Source organism: Solanum tuberosum, unplaced genomic scaffold (genome assembly GCF_000226075.1).
Source record: "Solanum tuberosum cultivar DM 1-3 516 R44 unplaced genomic scaffold, SolTub_3.0 scf00053, whole genome shotgun sequence".
Classification (NCBI taxonomy): Eukaryota; Viridiplantae; Streptophyta; class Magnoliopsida; order Solanales; family Solanaceae; genus Solanum; species Solanum tuberosum.
Genome location: NW_006238979.1, coordinates 1,584,155 through 1,592,146, shown reverse-complemented (window position 1 = coordinate 1,592,146; position 7,992 = coordinate 1,584,155).

Genomic DNA, 7,992 nt, shown 5'->3' with positions numbered 1-7,992 from the left:
TATGTCGTTTTTTTCGATTGTGCCGCCTTCCGTTATTCCCCTCTTCTCCCTTTTTCTTTTCTTCTATAGAATATTTATTAACCTAATTGTTATATACTATAGTTACAAAAGTGGTAAAATGGCTCACTACTACTTTTAATGTTATTTCCTTTAACCACTAAGTATATTATTTATTGAAACTACCCCATTAATTCTATAATTGTAGTTACGAATAGTCCAAAATACCCATTTAGAATCTATCGGAAGTATTTTATGAAATAAAAAGCTCTAGTACTCAAAATGACCAAATGGGTCGTTATAGTATGCCAACTAGTTGTGTATGTTATTTAATAATGATTGCAACAAATATTCACTTATTCCTTTTCAGTTTTATATTTCATTCTCATTTTTTCATCATGTTGTTTTTTGTATTTTATATATTATTATACAAAACACTACATAAAAACTAGAATGAATACAAATACAAATAAAATACATATTGGAATGAATACGACTTAAGAAAGGATACAAGATTCTGAAGAAAAAAAAATACACAATGAAAAAAGTACATGAATACAAATATGTTTCTTAAATAACTACAAATTCATTTGGCATACTATTGGAATGAATACAAACTAATAAAAAAATACAAGTTTCATTATACAAAATACAACATGAAAACTAGAATGAAAACAAATAGTATACATATTGGAATGAATACGATTTTAAAAAGGTTACAAAATTCAGAAGAAAAAAAACAAAAATACATTGTGAGAAAGGCACACGTTTGAGCTATCTTTGAAAATGTAACAGATGAGAAAATTAAGTGATATTTACCTTTTTTTAAATATTCTAATGACCCTCTTAGTCGTTTTATGAATTTTACCCATTTTTCTAATATTAACCCTTTTTATGTAACGACCCGCTAGGTCGTTTTGAGAACTAGGACTATTTTGACTCTCCCCATTAAAATTTTAAATGAAAATTTTGAACTATTCGATAACTACGATTATTTAATTAGAGGGTATTTATCAAATAAAGTACAGTATCTTTTAAGTTGTTAGTTAATGGGCCAAGTCCATAATTTATTTAAGAGCAACTTTCACATATAGCAAACACAAAAATCATATTTGTATGCTATAAATATATGTTTGCTATGGCTATTTTGCTATACATATATACAAAAGAAGCAATTGTATAATTTGTTTTGGTATGCATATACAAAAGAATAAATTGTATAATATGTCTTTGTATAAAGCGAGAAAGAGAGAAAGACAAAAGAAAACTGGGCAGAGGAAGATCGTATTTATATAATCATCAGTGTATAGGACGAAAATATATGCATTTGTATTTGTATATATAATTTTATCTCGCTTTATACAAACACAAACACATTTTATACATTTGTGTTTGTATAAAAGCGAGAGAGGCGAGCGAAGCGAGATCTGAGAGAGTGGCGAGTGAAATCTGGGAGAGGGGAGAGAGAGGAACGAAAATATATGTATATATACAATTTTCTCTCATTTTATACAAACACAATTGCATTTTATACATTTGTTTTTGTATAAAAGCGAGAGAGGCGAGCGAGACTGCCCAACGAGAACGAGAGTGGCGAGAGAGATTCACCCGGGAGAGAGGCGAAATAGCAACAATTTGCTATGGGGTACAATTAAATCAAACTATGGTTATAGCATGTAATTTGAAATAAAAGTTTACTATTATATAAAATTTTATATTCATCAAATAACTATCGGGCTGAGAAGAACATTGGGTCGAGACTGAGCAACAGGGCCAGGCAAATTGGGGGCCCGGGTTAATTAGTGTGATTTTGGGATTATACAATGTAATTGTAACAGTCTAACAGGAAAAAGGGAAAAGCAAAAAAGAAGAAATAAAATAACTTTGCGGTTTTGATATCGAAGAAGACGAAACTGCCTCAGGTAATAACTCTTGCCAAAACTCCAAAGTATATTTACATATCTTGATTTTTGGAATGTTGGGCGTCACTTATTGCTTTATTGATTGGTGGAAAATGGTTGCAATTCAGTGGGTTAGGAATCAATGGCATAGGGTTGAAAATTATAGAATTTTTGGTTGGAAAGATAGAGGAAAAGAATCAAATTTTTGGATTAGTTGCTGCAACACGTGATGGTTTTGTTTGGGGGTAGAAAAAATGGTTATTAGGAAAAAAATTAATCCTTGGCAAAACAAGATAGTGCAATTGAATTCTGAGTACTTTCATTTTTGTTAAGGTTACAGGGTGGGAATTATTTGGTTTATAAATTTTGAAATTTTCTAATAACTATTACTTTATAGTTGAATTTTAATATATGAATATATAAAATTAAGTTTGGTTGTATTGTATTATATCAATATCCGTAGATTTATGATATTGGGAGGGGTTGGAGCTTAATTCTAGGCTTGAAATTTAACAAATATGTGTCTTGACATATCAGTTAACACCGAATTTAGGAGTTTGATTATACATTAGTATGAGTTTGGATCTAGGCTAGACCTATAGTAACACGTGTGGTTATGAACTCACTTGTTTGCGAATAATGCATATTTGATAGATTGGGAACATTCTGAAGTCTTACGAAAGGGAAACGTAAAATCTTGAGGATTCGTGACACTTGTTCGGCATTCAAGGTATGTTAAGACTTTCAGACATCATTGAAGGATGTTTTTTTCTAATTGAAGATTAAAAATGGAATAGACCATGGGTAAGGGCGAAAGACGGGGGTCTTGTACCAATGGTGTGACGGACATTGGTACGAGTACCAGTGTTATAAAGGGAAAGTTTATTACTATAGAATGCGGATTGTAATCCGAGAATGCCATAGCATATGGGCATTAGCTGATATATTATTGACTTGATTTATTATGTGTGATTGTGTTTTGTATTGAACCTATATACTTGTGATAGTTTAGGTGATTGCATACCATATTGATATTTGATTGAGATGCATCATCAACCCTTTTCATTGATATCACAATGTGCACATGCATTGACATGAGATTGAGTATAGGTTGGGCACGCGGAGATCATCCGTGCTGGGGATGGTGAGATATTAAGATTATAATTTGGGCACGTGGAGATCATCCGTGCGAAAATTATTTAATTTTATGATATTGCGTTGAGATCGTCCGCACAGATACGTGGAGATTGTCTGTGTCTGTATATGGACCTCGCGAGTCCCCCATGGGTCATGAACTCTCGATGTATTTCTAAGGAGTATCATGTATATATGATTGAGAGAGTACTTGGAACTGAGGCATATCATTTCATGGTGTCATATTGCATTGCATCTCATGACATCCTTCACTCTTGATGATTATGTGTTTTATTGGTGGTTGGAAACTACTTGATACTTGATTTACCTCTATTTGTTGACACTTGACTAGTAAGTATAGTGTAGACTTGTATAAGTAAACAACTGATTTTCTTATATGAACACCCGTCATGTAACATCTCGCAAATTGAAATTACTAGGAAGAAGTTAAGAATTGGAAATAGTCAATTTTTGGAAAGAATAGAAATCTGGAAAAAATGTGTTATGTATATTAGGTTGAGTTTTTAGTCAACTTCAAACGACCATAACTCCTAGCTCATGATGATTTAGGTGTGTTTCTATATATCGTTGGAAATATATTGGAATAATCTTTCCAACGCCGTCAAGTTTGCGCGATTCCGAATTTGTATGAGTGAGCTATGACCATTTGAAGTTGGGCTGTTCAAATAAGGAAAGTCTAAAACCGGATTTTGGAAGGGTATTTTAGTCTTTTCCTGACCAAAGTATTTTGATCCATTTTTAGGAGTTTAATTGGGGTCAAATCAGATTTTAGTCAGTTTAGAAAAGTTGAAGTTCACGCTAGGGCTTTGAGAAAAGAGAAAAGAGGAGAAAGAAGAAGAAAATTCAAGATTCATAGATTTCTTGGAGGTTTGCATGGGGAATTCATCAAGGATTTGATCCTACAAGGTATGTGAGACTTTCATAACGTTGGGTTCATTCACCCACGTGCCAAACATGTTTCATTCAGCGTAAATTCGTTCTAAAAGATTGGAAGTTTGAATGTTCTTGATAGGTGTTCTTGAATTGCTTTTGTTCTTGAATTTGGGTTGAGATTAAGGAGTTTCTTGAGATTAGATTGTCAATTCCTTGAGTTGTTTGAGTTAAATCTTGTGTATATGTTCTGGGTAGATTCAAAAGAGCATTTGAGAAAAGGGATCGAGTTTAGTTGAATTTAGATCAGAAAACTAGAAGAGAAGTTCGTCAGATCGCACCTGGGGAGGGCCTGGCGCAGCGCGCCCCATCTGTGCCAGAAGAGGCTGGGACGGCGCACATGCAGTGCGCCAGAAATAAGCACCAGTAGGTTGGGGCTCTGGCGCGATGCGCCAGGGATGCGCCCGAATTGTCGATCTCCACCTGTTTTTTGTCATTTATCCCGTTTAAGTTCTCCTAAATGTACTAACACTTCCTATTGATTCTAACTACTCTAAATGACGTCTAAACGTCTAGAAATCATCCAGAAACATGAATCATAACCTTGAATCCATAAATTCAAATTCAAGAAAAGTTAAGTACCAAGCCTAGGATGTTTTTAGAGTCATTTCAAGAAGTCTTTTGCAAATGCTTTTAACTTTGTTTTAAGACTTAAAGTTCAAGTTGAGTAAGGAGTAAGAATTAAATAATGAAGTTCATTTCTTCAAAGATTATTAGGGAATTAAGTATTCCCAAGTGTCTAAAAATGTTTTCACATTTGAACAAGAAAGGGAAACACCGATTTCCAAGAAGAGCTTTTAAGCTAAGTTTTGAGTAATTATCTCAAATCAAAGAAAGAAGGTTTGTTTTAAAAACGTATGAGCTAGGTATATTTTTGGGAATAGTATTGAGCACCGATATGGGGATACGAGTTCATATTAACTCAAGTCTCCATAAACCATGTAGCCATCATGGGTAGTAAAGGATCATACTTTTTAGATGACTCCTTAAGTTCTTTTTAGCATAGACTAGTGGATCCACTTAGTTAAGGCGTTCTATATGACGGCAAAGTATAGGACAGTTCTGGCAGCGTGGGCCAGACGATGTAACACCAGTTACGCGTATAGTGGTGGTTGTCGGTTAGAAAAACTCCCACAGAAACTGTATTACTTTATTACATGAGTAAAGTTGAGTTTGTTATTGCATTTCTTTAGCGAACTGAGTTGTTTTCTACTGTTTTAGAAGCTTTCTATATATTGCATGTGTTTTATTGCTTTATATTGAGTTAAGTTGCTCATGAGTTGAGTAAAGCCAAGGCAAGTGTTTCTTTCAGATTCCTTTCAAGCTTATGTTATGTTTAGTATTCCCTTCGCATACTTGTATATTCAATGTACTGATGCCATTTGGCCTACATCATTTTATGATGCAGACACAAGTAATTAGGATCAGTATCCAGGGCCTCGTTGATCCAGTTGAGCACTCAGAGTCAGTTGGTGAGTCTCCTTGCATTCCAGAGGACTCATTTTACTTTGTGTTCTAGTATTTCAGTTGTTAGGATGATCGGGGGTCTTGTCCCGACATCCCTCATTATTTAGAGGCTTCATAGACAGATAGTTATAGTTCTTTAGTCTTATTCAATTTAGTTGTATACGTTTAAGACTTGAGTTGCCATTTTGGCTAAATTATTTTCTCTTAAGTTAATGCATGAGTTATGTTTCTTATATTTAAGTCTTCCGCTGAGTAAGTAATCCAGGCCAAGGGTTCGCTTGGGGCCATCAATAGTTCTCGAGTGCCAGTCATGCCCAGGGTGTAGGCTCGAGGAGTGACAAACTTGGTATCAGAGCACAGAGTATAAGAGTCATAGGGAGTCTATGATGTCGTGTTTGTAGAGTCCTATTTATCGGTGTTAAATGCGCCACATCTATAATTAGGAGGCTGCAACACTTAGGAAATTATCTCACTTCTTTCATCCTCATTTTGTTTGTTAGAGTTTTATCTCTAAAAAGTTTCTTCTAACTCGTGCTTGCGCGTGCTTTTCAGTTAATCATGCCTCCACGAAGAGCTATCAGAGGTCGTCCTGCTAGGCGTAATATTGAGGATCAAGGGGTACCCAATGCACCCGAAGTGCAACCCCAATGAGAAGTTACTTATGCTGAGTTCAGAGAAGCAATAAGGATGCTAAGTCAAGTTGTGACTAACCAAGTTGGGCAACAAAGAGGGGCTCGACAAGAAGAGGCTGACACTTCGAGGATCCATGAGTTCTTGAGGATGAACCCTCCAAGTTTCATTGGTTCAAGTATTATTGAGGATCCAAAGAACTTTATTGAGGAACTGCAAAAGGTATTTGATGTTATGCACGTTGTCGATACTGAGCGAGTTGAACTAGCTGCATATCAACTGAAGAATGTTGCTAGGACTTGGTTTGACCAGTGGAAGAAGGGTAGAGTTGAGGGAGCACCACCTGCGAGTTGGGCTTATTTTGAGGAGGCCTTCTTGAGGCATTTCTTTCCTCGAGAACTAAAAGAGGCTAAGGTACGAGAGTTCCTCACACTTAAGCAGGATTCTTTAAGCATTCATGAGTATGGGTTGAAGTTCACCCAACTGTCCCGTTATGCTCTGGAGATGGTTGCATATATGAGGAGTAAAATGAGCTTGTTTGTTGTTGGGTTGTCTCGTCTGTCAAGTAAGGAAGGTAGGGCTGCAATGCTAATAAGTGACATGGATATATCAAGGTTGATGGTCTATGTGCAGCAGGTTGAGCAAGAAAAGCTGAGGGATAGAGAGGAGTATAGAAACAAGAACGTGAAGACAGGAAATGAGTCCGGGCAACAAAGAGGTAATGTGAACCGTTCGTCCTTTCAGCAAAAGCAAAAGGGACCTTCTCCATCATCTGCTAGTGCACCTGCACCCAGAAACAAAGGTGAATACAATAGTCAGAATTCCCAGCATTTCAGGGCTAGACCTGCCCAATCTCAGGATAGTGTGGCACAAGGAGGTAATTGGGCTCCTACATGTGCTATGTGTGGTAGAACCCACCTAGGTAAGTGTCGCGATGGTTCCACAGGTTGCTTCAAGTGTGGACAAGAGGGTCATTTCATGAAAGAGTGCGCCAAGAATCGGCAAGGTAATGGGAATCAAAGCAATATAGCCCAATCTTCATCAGTTGCTCCACCAGACAGGGCAGCACCTAGAGGAGCTACTTCTGGTACTGGCGGAGGAGCAAACCGTCTTTATGTGATCACTAGTCGCTAAGAGCAAAAGAACTCTCCGGATGTTGTCACTAGTATGATCAAAGTCTTTACTCTTGATGTTTATACTTTTCTAGACCCAGGAGCAAGTTTATATTTTGTAACCCCTTATGCTGCAAATAGTTTTGATGTTCTTCCTGAGAAACTCTGTGAATCCTTTTGTGTTTCAACACCTGTTGGGTAGTCTATTCTAGCTAAGCGAGTATATCGTGATTGTGTCATTTCCATCAATCATAAGGACACCATGGATGATAGTCAAATTAGACATGGTATATTTTGATGTCATTCTTGGTATGGACTGGCGTCATGCCTGTTATGCCTCAGTTGATTGTAGAACTCGAGTTGTCAAGTTTCAATTTCCAAATGAGCCAGTCTTAGAGTGGAAAAGCAGTTCAGCAGTGTCATTTCATTTCGTACCATAAGGCAAGAAAGTTAGTTTCCAAGGGGTGTGTCTATCACTTAGTCCAAGTTAATGACTCTAGTGTTGAGATGCCTCTTATTCAGTCAGTTTCAGTAGTAAGAGAGTTTCCAGAAGTCTTTCGTGATGATCTTCCTGGAGTCCCTCCTGAGAGAGAAATAGACTTCGGTATAGACATTCTTCCAGATACTCGTCCTATATCTATTCCGCCATATAAAATGGCACCAACGGAGTTGAAAGAGCTTAAAGAACAGTTGAAAGATCTCCTTGATAAGGGCATTACTCGACCAAGTGTCTCACATTGGGGCGCTCCGGTTTTATTTGTGAGGAAGAAGGATGGTTCCTTAGGATGTGTATAGATTAC